The sequence below is a fragment of the Dendrobates tinctorius genome, unplaced genomic scaffold (genome assembly GCF_039654945.1).
Source record: "Dendrobates tinctorius isolate UK_male_01 unplaced genomic scaffold, ASM3965494v1 ptg000258l, whole genome shotgun sequence".
NCBI lineage: Eukaryota > Metazoa > Chordata > Amphibia > Anura > Dendrobatidae > Dendrobates > Dendrobates tinctorius.
The window spans coordinates 4970038-4986630 of record NW_027361925.1 but is presented as its reverse complement, the minus strand read 5'-3'; the positions used below and the strand labels follow the sequence as shown (position 1 = coordinate 4986630).

General features: G+C 49.2%; 1 protein-coding gene across 2 annotated transcripts in view; it reads left to right on the top strand.

Annotated features, from left to right (window-relative positions):
• The first annotated feature begins 6718 nt into the window (after nt 1–6718).
• LOC141069332 (membrane-spanning 4-domains subfamily A member 4A-like) overlaps nt 6719–16593 on the top strand; it is a 284745-nt gene continuing 274870 nt past the window's right edge. Inside the window, exon 1 of one of the 2 annotated variants that reach the window (XM_073558807.1) lies at nt 6719–6791. The gene's annotated coding sequence lies outside the window, so the exon portion shown is untranslated. Of the gene's footprint in view, nt 6847–16593 lie in introns of both variants that reach the window. The other variant, XM_073558805.1, reaches the window with a different exon arrangement.

Here is a 16593-nt window from a genome sequence, read left to right as displayed (position 1 = left end):
ACCTCCATCCTCCATTCTTCAGCCTGGGGTGGTGGTGGCAGGTATTTCGAATATGTTGGAGCGAGAGATTCGGGAAGCCCAGTCTCTTGCCGGTGGACAAACTTTTTGTGCCAGCTCAGCTTCGCCTTAAGGTCCTCCGGGAGTTCCATGACTCAGTTCTGGGTGGACATCCAGGGATCTCGGCTACCCGGAAGGCCATTACTAGAGTATTCTGGTGGTCTGCTTTAGCCTCTGATGTTGGGCAATATGTGTCTGCTTGTGATGTTTGTGCCCGTGTAAAAACCCCCCCATAACCGGCCAGGGAATTGGTACCACTGCCAATTCCTGAGAGACCATGGACGCATTTGTCCATGGATTTCATCACCAACCTTCCCCCCTCCAAGGGTAATACCGTCGTCTGGGTTGTGGTGGACAGGTTTAGTAAGCAGGCACATTTTGTACCTTTGGCAGCTCTACCTAATGCGGAAACATTGTCCAGATTGTTTGTTGAGCATGTGGTGCGGTTGCATGGGGTACCCTTGAATGTGGTGTCTGATAAAGGAGTGCAATTTGTTTCTGTCATGATCTGAAGTGGATCTGACAGTTTTAAAAGCACAGAGTGAACTTTTTTTTCCTTTTGGCAAGTTGCCAAAGTGACTTGACTGTCCCCGGTGGTGGTTAGTGGTATCGCACTTTAGGTTTAATGCGCACGTAATTATGAATCAGGTGTGGAGCTCTATAATGAGTCTCAGGGTGTGCAATCACTGCTGGTGATATTCATTCATTGATTCTGAGTTTGTGAGAGCCTGGTGGAAGGATGGAGCTGAAGAGGAGTCCTGCGCAGTCAGCCAGAGGAGACGAGTGGCAGCAAATGGTGTCTGCAGGAATTGCTGGCATGGCATGGAGGAGTTGCAGTTTATGGTGTCGGCGGGAAGTGCGTGCATGGCTTGGTGGAGTGGCGACTATGGAGAGAGTTGCACTCGGCATGCTTGACTTGGTTGCCGAGAGCTGGACTCAAGCATGCTTAGATTCTTGGCAGAGGCTGACTCATCCTTGGGACTCTGTGACTGGACTGCTGCGACTGGTGATGGACTCTGCTCCAAGGCTGCACTATGGTGTAGGATCCAGGATGGTGATGGATCCGGGTGGAGGAGAAGACGCACGCAGGTGGTGGGGCTCTGTTGCTGGAGCGTAAGCACAGAGCATCAAGCTAAGTGGTGCTTCCCCTGTATTGTCTTCTTTCCTTTTGTGTCTCTAGTGCAGTGGTGGGGTTAGTCTCCGCACCGACCGATTCCCTAGTGAGGGTTTAGGGTCAGGGCGAGCAAGGGTTTAAGGTTTGCGTGCGGCGACAGGTGCAGAGCCTGTATAGGGATTGTGAGGAGTGCAGGGACACTGGCTCAGGGGAGTGCAGGAGGTCTCCATGTCCCCACTCCCTATCGCAGGGCCCACCATTGTTAATGTTTCCCAGCTTCCCCCTTATTATTTAAATTCGCCACTGGAGGCGCTGTATCCAGGGTCACGTGTGTTATGGGTTCGCCTTGCGGTAACCGCTGCGTCCAGACACACGTTGACCGTGACAGTTTCCAGATTTTGGAGGGCTTTTTGTAAAAGGTTGGGTATTGATCTGTCCTTTTCATCCAGAGACTAATGGGCAGACCGAGCGGACCAATCAGTCTCTGGAGCAAATTCTGCGTTGCTTGACCTCAGACCGACAAGATGATTGGTGTTTTGTGTTACCGGTGGCTGAGTTTGCATTTAACAACCGCGTTAACCAGTCTTTACGGGTACTTTTCCCTTTTTCTGCAATTATGGGTTTCATCCTCATTTTGGAGAATTTTCCCGTTTGAATTCTTGGTGTCCTGGGGCGGATGAGATGATCCAGCGGTTGGGGGAGGTATGGCGAGAGGTCCAGAGTAATATTACGAAGGTCCAGGACAAATTTAAAATTTTTTGCGGACAAAAAACGATCCGTGGGACCGGTGTTTCAGATTGGGGATAAGGTATGGTTGTCCACCAAGAATATAAGACTCAAGGTCCCCTCTGCAAAGCTTGGACCCAAGTTTTTCGGTCCTTATGAAATTACCGAGGCCGATAACCCGGTGGCTTTTTGGTTGCGTCTGCCGCCATCTCTGCGGATCCCAAATGTTTTTCATAAGGCCCTTTTGAAACCTGTGAGGTCCGCTGGGGAGGGATCATCAGCTTCCCCAACACCGGTTTTGGTAGACGGGCAGTCGGAGTACGAGGTGGAACGAATTGTCGACTCCAGGTTGGACCGGCGTGCCCTTCAATATCTGGTACATTGGAAAGGCTACGGTCCTGAACACTCGTGGGTTCCTGCTCGATCGGTTCATGCGGATTGGTTGGTCCGGGCCTTTCACGCCAAGTACCCTGAGAGACTTGGGGGTCCAGTGGCCCCCCATTGAGAGGAGGGTACTGTCATGATCCAGGATGGGGTTTCGCTTTGGCCCATACTGGTCTGACTGCGGGTTAATTGTTCCGCCTCTCCCTGGCAGAGGGCGGCTATTTAATGCTCACTGGACCTAGGTCCGGTGTCAGTTATACTCCTGCCCTCGGCTGAGTTAGTTGACCTTGTGCGTATGTGTGCCTTGTGCCTGATAGCTTGCTTGCTTGTTTGGTTTTGATCCGGTTCTGTCCCTGTTACGAGTTCTGCCTGTCCCTCTTGTACTACCCTACCTCTCGTGTATGACTCTCTGCTTGTGAGCCGACTTCTCTCTGCTCGTCCCCTTGGTACCGCGTCGCTCTCTTGTGTATGACCTTTGGCTTTGTCTGACCTCCCGTCTGTTTACCCCTCCTGTACCTCACTGTCCGTACTGTGAATGACCTCCGTTTTGCCCGACTCTGAGTTTTCTGTCTTCTCTGAAAGCAGGACGCTAAGCTCCGCCCCCTTTCAGTCACATGACCGTAGGTCCCGTGCCGGCTTGCTAAACTTCATCACGCAGGTCCTGTGCACCTATACTTTCTGGCTATCCTCGTCCCCAGGGGTCCCTACAGTGCGGGTGAGTCCCTGCTCAGCGGAGGCTGTACGCCGGCGCTGTCAGGATCCTGATACCACCTTCTATAATAATAGCAACATTTGATTTGGCCTCCCTCCTCACGCAGAGCAAAATTCGTACAATCAACAGGCAGCCCTGGCTGACCTGCCTGACCAAAGAACTGAGACGGGTTTCCAGGGCCGCTGAGCATTCTACCGAGCACTTCAATGCATACAAGCAGTCCTTTGCCAGCTTCAAGTGCACGTTCTCTGCTGCAAAACAAACTTACTTTGCATCCCTCATATCCTCACTGTCTCACAACCCTAAACAGCTTTTCAACACTTTCAACTCTATACTCCGTTCCACAGCACCTCCTCCATCTCCTCTCATTTCTGCTGAAGACTTTACCTCCTTCTATAAGCAGAAGATTGATACGATCAGAGAAAGCTTTGGCCCGCAGCCCCCAATGCCCCTCTTAGCTGCTCAGCCCTGTTCTTCCAAAACCAGCTTCTCCACCATGATAGAAGATCAGCTCTCCACCCTCCTGTCAAGATCACACCTCACCACTTGTGCGCTTGACCAGCTCCCGTCCCACCTCATCCCTAACTTTGCCACAGTCTTCATCCCAACTCTAACACACCTCTTCAACCTTTCACTTACAAATAGTGTCTTTCCCTCATCCTTCAAACAAGCCTCAATCACACACATCCTCAAAAAGCCCTCCCTCGACCCATCCTCTGTGTGTAAGCATCGTTCCTATTCTGCTGTGTTCCGGACTTTGCCCTTACTGTTGCCCTTAAGCCTGGCTTCGTTCGGCCATACTGGTTCCTGTGACATCACCGCCTGTTGGTCCCGCCTGCCGGGTTTAAATAGCTTTCCTGGACGTGACTACCTTGCTTGTATATCTCGTTCTGTACCTGATCTGCCAGCTGGGAGTTGCACGCTGTGCTACCTCCTTCCTTCCTGCTGAATCCACCTGGATTACCTGCTGCCTAACTGCCGCTGCCTGGACCTTCTGAAGGTGTCGGCCTGAAGGCTCCTTCCAGCTCTGCCTCCACCGCTCACCGCTACTACAGCACTCACGGTATGCGCTGAAGATCTTGACTGCTGTGTGCGTTCCACCTGAGAGACTATCCCTGCTACCTTTGCACATCCAGTATCAATTACCTAGTGACTTTCTCTGCCACTGCACTGTGCCCGAAGATTCCCCTCCCGCAAGGGAGAGGGCTAAGTGACTGTCCTTGCCTGCATTCTTAAGACTGTGTCTGCTTACATCTACACAGTGCTGGTGTACAACTTGCTATCTACTGGACTGAGTTCTGCTGCTGTTACCACTGCTGTCATTATCTGGCTCCGCCAGCACCTGTGCTGTTCTGTGCTGCTTGTTTAATACAAACTACTTTCACGTATACCTGTGTCTGTGACTCTATCATCTAGCCACTGTCTTCATAGAAACCTACTATACATCATTACACTGTGCTAACTATCGCCCAATATCTCTTCTCCCTTACGCCTCAAAACTACTGGAACAGCGTGTATATCTTGAACTGTCCTCCCACCTCTCCTCCTGTTCCCTCTTTGACCGGTTACAATCTGGCTTCTGACCGCATCACTCAACTGAAACTGCCCTAACTAAAGTCACTAACGACCTACTAACCGCCAAGAGCAAGCGACACTACTCTGTCCTCCTCCTGGACCTGTCTTCTGCCTTCGACACCGTGGACCATTCCCTCCTGTTGTTGATTCTCTCATCTCTTGGCATCACAGACTTGTCCCTATCTTGGATCTCATCATACCTAACAGACCGAACATTTAGTGTCTCCCACTGACACACCACCTCCTCACCTCGCCCCCTGTCTGTCGGTGTTCCTCAAGGCTCAGTCTTCGGACCCCTACTCTTCTCCATCTACACCTTCGGCCTGGGACAGCTCATAGAATCCCACGGCTTGCAGTACCACCTCTACGCCGATGACACGCAGATCTACCTATCTGGACCTGACCTCACCTCCTTACTGACCAAAATCCCACAATGTCTGTCTGCTATTTCAGCCTTCTTTTCTGCTCGCTTTCTCAAACTGAACATGGACAAAACAGAATTCATCATCTTTCCCCCATCTCACTCTACCCCTCCACCATTCCTATCCATTAATGTCAATGGCTGCTCTCTTCCCCAGTCTCGCATGCTCTGTGCCATGGGGTGATCCTCGACTCTGCCCTCTCTTTCAAACCACATATCCAAGCCCTTGCCTCCTCCTGCCGCCTCAAACTCAAAAATATTTCCCGGATCCGCGCATTCCTCAACCATGAAACCACAAAAACACTAGTGCACACCCTTATCTCCCGCCTCGACTACTGCAACCTCCTACTCTCTGGCCTCCCCTCCGGCACCACTCCAGTCTATCCTACACTCTGCTGCCCGACTAATCCACCTGTCTCCCCGCTAATCCCCTGTCTCCCCCCTATTGTCGAGAGGCTCCAGTTCAAAACCCAAACCATGACATACAAAGCCATCCACAACCTGTCTCCTCCATACATCTGTAACATGGTCTCCCGGTACCTACCCGCACGCAACTTTTGATCCTCTCAAGATCTCCTTCTCTACTCCCCCCTCATCTCTTCTTCCCACAACCACATACAAGACTTCTCCCGTGCTTCCCCCATACTCTGGAACGCTCTGCCGCAACACATCAGACTCTCACCAACAACGGAAACCTTCAAGAAGAACCTGAAGACTCACCTGTTCCGACAAGCCTACAGCCTGCAATGATCCTCGGTCTACTGAACCACCACAGAACCAGCTCTACCCTCTCCTAGTGTATCCTCACCCATCCCTGTAGACTGTGAGCCCTCGCGGGCAGGGTCCTCTCTCCTTCTGTACTTGTGTGTCCCTTGTCTTGCACATGTTTATTGTACTTGTCTATATATCCCCTTTTCCCTGTAAAGCGCCATGGAATAAATGGTGCTATATAAATGTATAATAATAATAAATAATAAAATGTGGCAGCCAAGCTTTTCCTTATTTAATGTGGTTGGTTTTGTGTCTGTGGGTCTAAGCCTTAGCTTATTTAAAGTGAACCTGTCAGCATGGTTTTGCTATGGAATCTGTCACTTACTTTATTGCTTGGTGTAGTTTTGATATAACACCAGTCAGAATGCTGAGCTCTGTGTCACCCCGCCAACACCCCTTATTGGCAGCTTCCTGTGTACATGGTGCATTGTCAGAAAGTTGCCAAACAGTGGTGAGGGCGGGGTTACACAATTAGCCTGACTACCTGGCATGCGACACCTAGTCCTGCATTGATAATTTATTGCTGATAAAATACTGATAGTATTGAATTTACAGCAAGCTATTAAGCAAGAACCATATCCATGGAATCAGGGTCTCTGCTCCTACAACATGCTGCTCTCAGATTAAATAGCAAAAACCTGCTGACAGATTCCTTTAAATGTTTTTATGCACTTTGAAGCTTTGAAGAATCTGAATAAACCTCATTATATGTCAGATTGGGCAAAATAACTTTATGGCCAGGCACCATTCTACTATGATTATAATGCAGATTAACCCTATATCTTCACAATAATAGTGTCATCTGATGTGACAGGTTCCCTTAAAGGATTGGGTCAGTATAAAAGTGGTGCAGCAACTCTAAAAATAATGTTTAGCCTCATATTTCTCAAGGAAGTATACATAAAAAAATTAACATTTCCTTACCGGTGACATTCTTTGCTTAAGATTAACAGAGTAACATTACACCCTGGGTTTTCCATCGTAAGAGGAACTGACTAAGCTGGTGAGGTTACGACAACATAAGAGAACAGGTGAGTGTTTGCTGTAGAGGTGTAAACCAGATCTCAGGATTGCTGATCAGAACCGGTAAGAAGACTTGTGAATATATCTTCATCTGTGTTTTGATAGAGCTTTATAACATGGTCACAGGTAGATATCTATCATAGATTATCTATGGGAGATGGGGTTTTGTACACTTGACACCTTCAGCTAGCTTTCATGTATGTAGCATGAGATCCAGAAATCTCAGATTTGGAGTCTTTGTAATGGTGACGTTCTCACAGTTTGGAGCTGCAGGTGAGATGGACAGAATACTGTAGTAACCCGTGATTTGATTTTCCGGAAATCCATTTTGGACTTCTTGGTTATTTCCCACTGATGGCAGCTTCTGTTATAGCCTAGACAAGTACAGTTGAAGCCACTCTACAGAGTAAGAACCTAACGAAACAGCTCTCTGTATCTCAACTTAATGGATCCTGTGAGTTTGATAGAGAATAATAAATAGGAATAAAAGAAGAAGAAGAGCCCCAAAGTTTAAAATTGTAGGGGCAAAATTGAGAATCCAACGTAAATGCACTGACCCACTGAGGTTGTGCAAGTACAGGCACAACATTGAAGCTAGACGAGTGGAAAAAGCTCCATCTGCCCAACTAAAGGGAATCAGCTCTTAAGGAGTAACACACAAAGAAGCAGGATTTATATGGGCGCCACCACGGACAAAAACATGTATATATATTTGTTGTATAAAACTCAAGGCAAACTCATTTTGGAACCGGTCTGTTCGCTTCCTCAGGGGCACACAACAATACATGCAGTCATTTACATAGACTTTTTTTGACACATAGAGTATCTAAACATTTTGAACAAGTCTGTTGGTCACACTCATTAAATATATTAGCAGTCATTTTTTTTTTTGTGTTTCGATGTTTCCTATATGGATATTGTTAGGACAGTTTTTTTGCGTTCTAGTCTTGTGTTCGTTAACTATGCTGATGTCATGAATCATATGCCAGAGTATGTAACCTTTTTCTAAATAAATGACTACATGTATAGCCCTTTACACCTAAGGTGTTAGGGACAGCGGAACGCACTAAATATAAATAATAGGAAGTGCGTTCGCCGCCCGGGGTCCACCGTGCAGTAGGTGTAACAACCGCTGCTGAGTAATGGCAGACTCACTATATGGCGGTATACTGCGCTCGGGTTAAACTTCACCCGAGGTGCGCAGAGCGGACTCTGTTAAACTCACAGAGATGCTTTAGTATAAGTAAACCATAAACGCCGAGCCTGTTAGCTTCACAGGTCTAAACTGGCTTGCACACACGGTATACGGTCACAGGACATGGCCCAAGGAAGAGGTCGGTGTGTCCGTCTTGACCTACCATGCGTGCGGTGTCGCTACCGTGGACGCCGGTAAGTGCTGCTAACTGCAGCTCGGTGGTAACTACTGCCGCTGTACGACAGTGCCATGAGGCATAACACTATCGGATGCTGGTGCAGCGGTGCGGTATGCACTGTGGCGTATGGCTTGCCACTGACTGGCGCTGACTATAACACTAATTCCCTAACCACATACGTAATATCAGAGGGAAGGGGTTTCAAATGAGTCAGTCACCAGAATCATACATCCATCACCATTCACACATAGCAAGTATAGTCTATACCAGCGCATGGGCAAGCGGCCTTTCGGGCCTTTTATAGCCATGCGCTTCCGGGACCTTCCAGACCTCTGAGATGGGCCAATCGGATCAGGACAAGGACCTTAGCATGTGACTCCCGATCTCCACTGGGAGATCGTCTCGTGGGCATGCCCAGTAGCGCGGTGAGAGGACTTAGCCTCTGGAGTGGTTTCCTCCAAACCAGGTTGCACTACCATTGCTGGTCCAGAGGTGGCAGCAACATCTAGACCCAGAGAGCTGGTCTGACCAGGGCGCCTGGATCGCCAAGATTGCTGTGCAGGTCCCTGAGCGGTTGGAAAGGAATGGGAGACCGCTGGATGTATGGCTCTGGTTTCCCCCTGTGCAGCTGCAAGAATCCGATGGCTAACATTACCCCCCCAAGACTCACTGTGATCAGGAGCGGAGCATGGATGTTCTCCACTGGCTCCCAGGTCCGGGCCTCTCGACCATGACCCTTCCAATCCACCAAATAAAACTTTTTGCTACTCACAATCCTGCGTCCGAAGACAAGTCTGATGACCCGGCAGATGACTCAGAGAACTGGGCCATGTCAACAGGTTTGAGAAGGGACACATGGAAAACGTCAGAAATGGCTAAATGTGGAGGAAGAGCCAGGCGGTAGACCACCGAGCTGATTTGCTCGAGAACCTTAAAAGGTCCGATGTATTGCGACACGAACTTGGTGGACTCGCCCGCAGCTTGATGTTTCGAGCAGAGAGCCACACCAAGTCGCCGGGGGAAAAGGTTGGAGCGGGTCGCCGATGTGTGTCGGTGGAAGCCCTCATTCTTTCTTTAGAAGCACAAATAGCATCCTGAGTGCGATCCCAAATGTCATGAGCCTCCACTGCCCAGTCTGCCACCCTTTAGAAGGAATGGCGTCTTACCAGTGGAATCAGCCACTGCGTTATTCAGGGCAAATTCAGCCCATGGCAGCAAGGATGCCCAGTCATCCTGCCTGGCAGAGATGAAATGCCGCAGGTACACGACCAAGGTTTGGTTGGGTCTCTCAACCAAGCCGTTTGTCTCGGGATGGTAAGTGGAGGACAGGTTTAGCTCAATGCTGAGTAGGCTGCAAAGCTCACTCCAAAATCGGGACACGAACTGGGGACCTCAATCACTAACAATTTTGTCCGGCATGCCATGCAGACGGAATACATGTTTTATGAACAGTGTGGCAAGACCACGAGCGGAAGGCAACCGTGCGAGTGGCACCAGATACACCATTTTAGAAAAATGGTCGGTGACCACCCAGATGACCGTACTACCACCAGTCTTGGGCAGACCAACCACAAAATCCATGCCAACCATCTTCCAAGGTCTATCCGCCACCGGCAGAGGGTACAATAACCCAGCCGGCCTCTGTCAAGAGGACCTGATCCGTGCACACGAGACGCATGCTTGTATGTATTCCTTAGCGTCTCGAGCCATGTGCAGCCACCAATACAACCTGGCCAGGAGTTCTGTGGTCCGCTTATTGCCAAAGTGACCACCCACCCTGGACTCATGTGCCCAGGCGAGAACCTCTGGCCGTAGCTGAGGAGGCACAAAGGTCTTGCCCGATGGCATTGACTCGAGAGCAACTGGAGCCTCCCCTTCCTCCGCTGAGACCACCGAGCGCGAGAGAGCATCCACTTGGACGTTCTTCTCTCCAGAGAGATAGTGCAAGGTGAAGCGGAAGCGGGAGAAGAAGTGCGACCACCTATCTTGACGAGAGTTCAAGCGCTGGGCCGTTTGTAAATAGACCAGATTTTTATGGTCCATATACACCTGGAAGGGAAACTGGGCTCCCGCCAGGAGATGTCTCCACTCGGAAAAGGCCAACTTCATTGCTAGCAGCTCACTCTCCCCGATGGAGTAATTCTTCTCCGTCGGTGAGAAGGTCTTAGAGAAGAAGAAGCAGGGATGCTTCCGACCTTGAGCATCCTTCTGGAAAAGGACTGCTCCTGCACCGACGGAAGAGGCATTCACCTCCAGGATAAATGGTTTATCCACATCGGGACAGTGTAAGATGGGAGCGCCAGCAAAATGGGATTTTAGAGACGAGAAGGCCTTGGAGACCTGTTCAGACCAAGCGTTAGGATTAGCTCCTTTCTTTGTGAGAGCAACCAAAGGAGCTAACAGTGTGGAGAAGTGAGGTATGAACTGGCGGTAATAGATGACGAACCCCAGGAAGCGTTGCACTGCATTAAGTGAGTGTGGTTCTTTCCAGTCCATTACCGCTTGCAGTTTGGCCGGATCCATAGCCAACCCCTAGGCCGAGATGATGTAGCCCAGGAACGGCAAGGACTCCTGCTCAAACTGGCACTTCTCCAGCTTGGCGAAAAGAGAGTTCGCCCGCAGACGGTCGAAGGCCCTGCAGACGTCTCTCCAGTGGGAGGTCAAATCTGGTGAGATGATGAGGATGTCATCCAGATAGACCACCACCGAGGTGGAGAGCATATCACGGAAGACGTCGTTGACGAAATCCTGGAAGACAGCAGGTGCATTACAAAGGCCGAAGGGCATGGCCAGATATTCATAGTGGCCATCCCTGGTATTAAAGGCTGTCTTCCACTTGTCTCCTTCGTGAATGCGGATCAGGTTGTACGCCACCCGCAGATCTAATTTCGTAAAGATCCGGGCCCCTCGCAACCTGTCAAAAGCTCAGAGATCAACGGGAGAGGGTATTTGTTTTTAACTGTTATGGTGTTGAGACCTCTGTAGTCAATACAGGGACGTAACACTCCGCTCTTCTTCTGCACGAAGAAGAACCCTGCACCAGCCAGCGACACCGACTTTCTGATAAAACCTCTAGCCAGGTTCTCCCGGATAGATTGAGACATAGCTTTGGTCTCAGGGAGTGACAGCGGATACACACAGCCTCTAGGAGGTTCTGTGCCTGGCAGAAGATCTATCGGGCAATCGTAAGGATGGTGCGGCGGGAGCGTCTCCTCAGATTTTTTAGAGAAGACGTCCGCGTACTGGTGGTAAGGTTTAGGAAGCGCCGAAAGATCCGCGGGCACTTCAGTGGAAGCTACCTGAACACTGCCCCTCAGACACCTTCCCTCACAGTCCTTGCTCCAACCCAGTATATTCCCCGAAGCCCAATCAATGTGAGGGAAGTGACAACGGAGCCAGGGAACTCCGAGAAACACCTGGTCGATGCCATCTGGCAAAATGAACAAGGGCAGAATCTCACGATGAGAGGGTGAGATTGAGAGCCCGAGTGGGGCCGTCTGGTGGGTCTCCTGAGATGGTAATGGTGCACCATTAACCACCCTGATGGTCAGAGGTTGGGGCAGTAACACCAGTGGAACAGCGTGTTTCTGGGCGAAGGTCGAGGACATAAAGTTCCCCTCAGCCCCGGAATCCACGGTAACCTCTACCTCCCAGGTGGAGGCCCCGCTATCTAATGTCCCTCGGAATACCGGTTTGGGAGAAAAGGGTTTCATATTTGCCTGACCACCACCTACGACCACTGGACGTGATCGTTTTTCTGACCGCAGAGGACACGTGCTAGCCAAGTGACCAAACTGCCGGCACTGATAACAACGTGCGGAGCTTCGCACCTGATGTGGCTTGGGGCCGGCGCGAGACACCTCCATAGGTTCGGAGGGTGTAAGCTCCTGAGCGGGAGATCTTAGCGGCTCGTTGAAGGTGGGAGCCAAATTAACCCTTCGTCTGGATTGTGCACATTCCAGCCCGCGCTCCGTAAATCGGAGATCAATGCGGGTGGAGATGGCAATCACTTCCTCCAGACTTGTGGGGACCTCTCTGGTTGCTAGAGCATCTTTGACATGTTCTGCTAACCCTCTCAAAAACACAGGGATGAGTGCTTTATCGGGCCACTCTAGTTCGGAAGCCAATGTCCGGAATCAGACGGCATAATGGCTGATCGAGAGAGACCCCTGTGTTAGGGCCAAAAATTGGAGAGAGGTGTCGTGCGTGATCCGTGGTCCCAAAAATACCTGCTTCAGAGCCGCGAGGAACTGAGCAACCCCCTGAACCACGGGATCATCACGCTTCCACAATGGCGTAGCCCACTCTAATGCCCTGCCAGATAAAGGAGAAACAATAAACCCCACTTTAGCCCGCTCTGTAGGGAACCGTGCAGCCAGTAACTCAAGCTGGATAGAGCACTGACACACGAATCCCCCACAGGTGGCGCTGTCACCCAAAAACTTGTCGGGGAGTGGGATGCGAGATATTGTCAGCATAGGTGTGAGTGTGGGCACGCGTGAGACAGCCTCTGCGACTGCCTGAGCAGCAGCTGCCGTAGCATTCGCAGCTGAGGTGGAGCTCTCGATAGCAGTCAACCTGCTCTCCAGCTGCCGAATGTACCGCTGCAGCAGGTCCGCCATTACTAGCCAGACCCTGGTGCTAGTATAATGTTAGGGACGGCGGAACACATTAAATATAAATAATAGGATGTGCGTTCGCCGCCCGGGGTCCACCGTGCAGTAGATATAACAACCGCTGCTGAGTAATGGCAGACTCGCTATATGACGGTATACTGCGCTCGGGTTAAACATCACCCGAGGTGCGCAGAGCGGACTCTGTTAAACTCACAGAGGCGCTTTAGTATAAGTAAACCATAAACGCCGAGCCTGTTAGCTTCACAGGTCTCAACTGACTTGCACACACGGTATACGGTCACAGGACATGGCTCAAGGTAGAGGTCGGTGTCCATCTTGACCTACCGTGCGTGCGGCGTTGCTACCGCGGACGCCGGTAAGTGCTGCTAACTGCAGCACGGTGGTAACTACTGCCGCTGTGCGACAGTGCCATGAGGCATAACACTATCGGACGCTAGTGCAGCGGTATGCACTGTGGCGTATGGCTTGCCACTGACTGGCGCTGACTTTAACACTAATTCCCTAACCACATACGTAATATCAGAGGGAAGGGGTTTCAAACGAGTCAGTCACCAGAATCATATATCCATCACCATTCACACATAGCAAGTATAGTCTATACTAGCACATGGGCGAGCGGCCATTCGGGCCTTTTATAGCCATGCGCTTCCGGGACCTTCCAGACCTCTGAGATGGGCCAATCGGATCAGGACAAGGACCTGAGCACATGACCCCCGATCTCCACTGGGAGATCGTCTCGTGGGCATGCCCAGTAGCGCGGCGAGAGGACTTAGCCTCTGGAGTGGTTTCCTGCAAAGCAGGTTGCACTACCATTGCTGGTCCAGAGGAAGCAGGAATATCCAGACCTAGAGAGCTCGTCTGAGCAGTGTGCTTGGATTGCTGAGATTGCTGTGCAGGTCCCTGAGCGGTCGGAAAGGTATGGGAGGCTGCTGGATGTATGGCTCTGGATTACCGCTGTGCAGCTGCAGGAATCCGATGCCTAACATAAGGAAGGAGCCAGAACAAATTAGTCATCATTTATGCAATAAATACACATTTTATTTTATCCATAAATCCTTATTTTTAGTGTGCTCAGTCTATTCCTGATAAAAGGATAATGAATTATTTGGTTTGGGGCAGGAGCTACAAAATAATTAATATTCTGAATTTATTTAAACTTAATGCATTATGCTTAAACTGTCCTTTAAGGGGTTGTCCAGTATTATTTTTTTTACCCTTAACAGGTCCAGCGCCACCTCTCTGCCGTGGCGCCTTTCTTTGTTGATAGGCTTCATTGCACATGACCTCGGCCGTCTACAAAATTGGAAAGCATAAATTATTTATTTTTCATTACAATATAGCTTTAAACCCAAATTTTTCAATATGAAAAGGGGTAATAGGAGAAAAAACATGTCACATTTTATTTTTACAATTTCTTCCGAGCATGGAAATACCCTACTGTACAGGCTTACAGCACCGCCCTGAAGGGACGGAGCATTCTTTGGAGCGCGCATTTGCTGGAATGGTTTCTTGTTGCCACATTGCATTTGCAGAACTTTTGATGTGTTAGTATGGAGGAAATCACACAGAGGAACCATTTTTTGGAACCTATAACCCACCCCAGAGGCATTTATCAGTGGGTGTAGTGACTATTTTGACCCCAAAAGTTTCTTCAAGAGATCAATGTGCAACACATGGGAAAGAGTGAAAAATTCAATTTTCTTTTCCCAAGTAGGATTTACTTATTTTCAATGTTAACTGTGCAGTATCAGTGATATATTAACCTTTATTCCACAGGTGAATATGACTGGCAAACTCTTAAAGCTATATAGTTTTATTTATTTTTTACTATGTTTGTACAGTATAAACACGCTGTAAATAGACAGTCATATTTTTGCATCGCCATATTCGGGGAGATGTAACCTTTTTATTATTCTGTTGACGAAGCTATATCATGGACTATTTTTTTAAGAAAGTATTCTAGTTTGACACTGATTGAGGTGTCTGTGATTTTTTGAACGCTTTTTATTCCATCTTTTGTGAGACAATGTGACATAAAAATGGTGACTCTGATTATTTTTAAGTGTTCCCTTCAGAGAGACAAATTTTATGATCATTTTACAGTTCGCGTCATTGCAAACACAATGATACCAACTATGTATATTTTATTCCTTATATTGCAGTAAAATTCAATTTCCCCCTAAAATTATGCTTTTATGTTTCCACATTGTAAGAGCTGTAACTTTATTTTCTGTTGATAGAGCTGTGCGTGGGCTTAATTTTTCCATGAATAACTGCAGTATTTATGGGTACCATTTTGGGTTGTTGAAACTTTTTAATCGCATTTTATTCAATATTTTTAAATGAAATGATAAAACTACAATTCTGTAATAAGAATCTTTATATAGCGCTAACATATTCCGCAGCACTTTACAGTTTACACACATTATCATCACTGTCCCCGATGGGGCTCACAATCTAAATTTCCTATCAGTATGTCTTTGGAATGTGGGAGAAACCGGAGTACCCGGAGGAAACCCACGCAACAAGGGGAGAACATACAAACTCCTTGCAGATGTTGTCCTTGGTGGGATTCAAACCCTGGACTCCAGCGCTGCAAGGCTATCCACTGAGCCACCATGCTGCCCATTCTGTATTATCTGTTCAGACTGGTAGGGTGGCAGCTTCTTCACCCGTACCCATTTGGCAGGCACTCTTCACAGGGGGATACAGCCTTCTTTCTTCTGGTGCCAAATCTCTTGCATGACGTCCATGAAAGGCGGCACCCTCCTTCATTTTCATGCCACTGGCTATCTCCTTAACAGTGTTCAGCACCATCTTAAAGTCACTGTCAACCGCCATCTTTAACTCTTTCACGGCGGTCAACATCTCAAAATCACTGTCAGCCACCTGTCATGATCTCAGTGCGGGTTTGACTCGCACACGTGGGGTTAATGTCTGGAACCAGTGCTGATGACTGACATTTCTGGAGTTAAAGGTTGTGATCCCAGTGCAGACTTACCTGCACACCTGGGGCTATGATTGTGGCCTCTCCCTGGTTCTGGGAGAGGCTTCTTATAGCCTCAGGACGCTCCCATCCCTGTCAGTTATACTTTCGCCCTTGGCATTGTGTGGTGACCCCTGAGTGTGTTTTTGCTGTATTCTGGTTGCTTGATAATCTGTGTATGACTCGGTCTGTTCTCTGGATATTGCTTTGGATTCTGCCTGGTACCTCCTATGTCTGTTTGGTTTTGACTGCTGCTTGGCCCTGACTATCCGCTCTGTCTCATCCTTGGTACGTTACAGCTATCTCTGTGTATGAACCCCGTTTTGCCTGACTCTGAGTAATTCTCTATAGTGTCTTTCCATCTCACTAAGCAGGATGCTAATCCCCGCCCCCTTGCAGTCACATGACCGTAGGTCCCGTGTCTGCTTGCTAAACTTCAGCATCCACAGGTCCTGTGCATCGCTACTTTCTGGCTGTACCTGACCCCGGTACCCCTACAGTGCGGGTGAGTCCCTGCTCAGCGGAGGCTGCACGCCGGCGCTGACAGGATCCTGACACTCAGGACACGCGCACTGGCTCAGTGAGCAACTACAGTGCTGTGTTCCTGACACCACCATCTTCAATTCCTTCATGGCGGTCAACAATTCACAAGGCTTGGGAGCCTTCTCCATCATCATTTCAAAGTTGCTATCAGTCCCTCGTCCGGTTCCAATTGGGAAAGGTGACGGGAACACCATCTCAGCTGCTCCAGCCTTGGTCGTAGACCCCGGATCCTTCTCTGGCAGTCTTAGTGTTTCAGTTCTGCTGTGTTCGA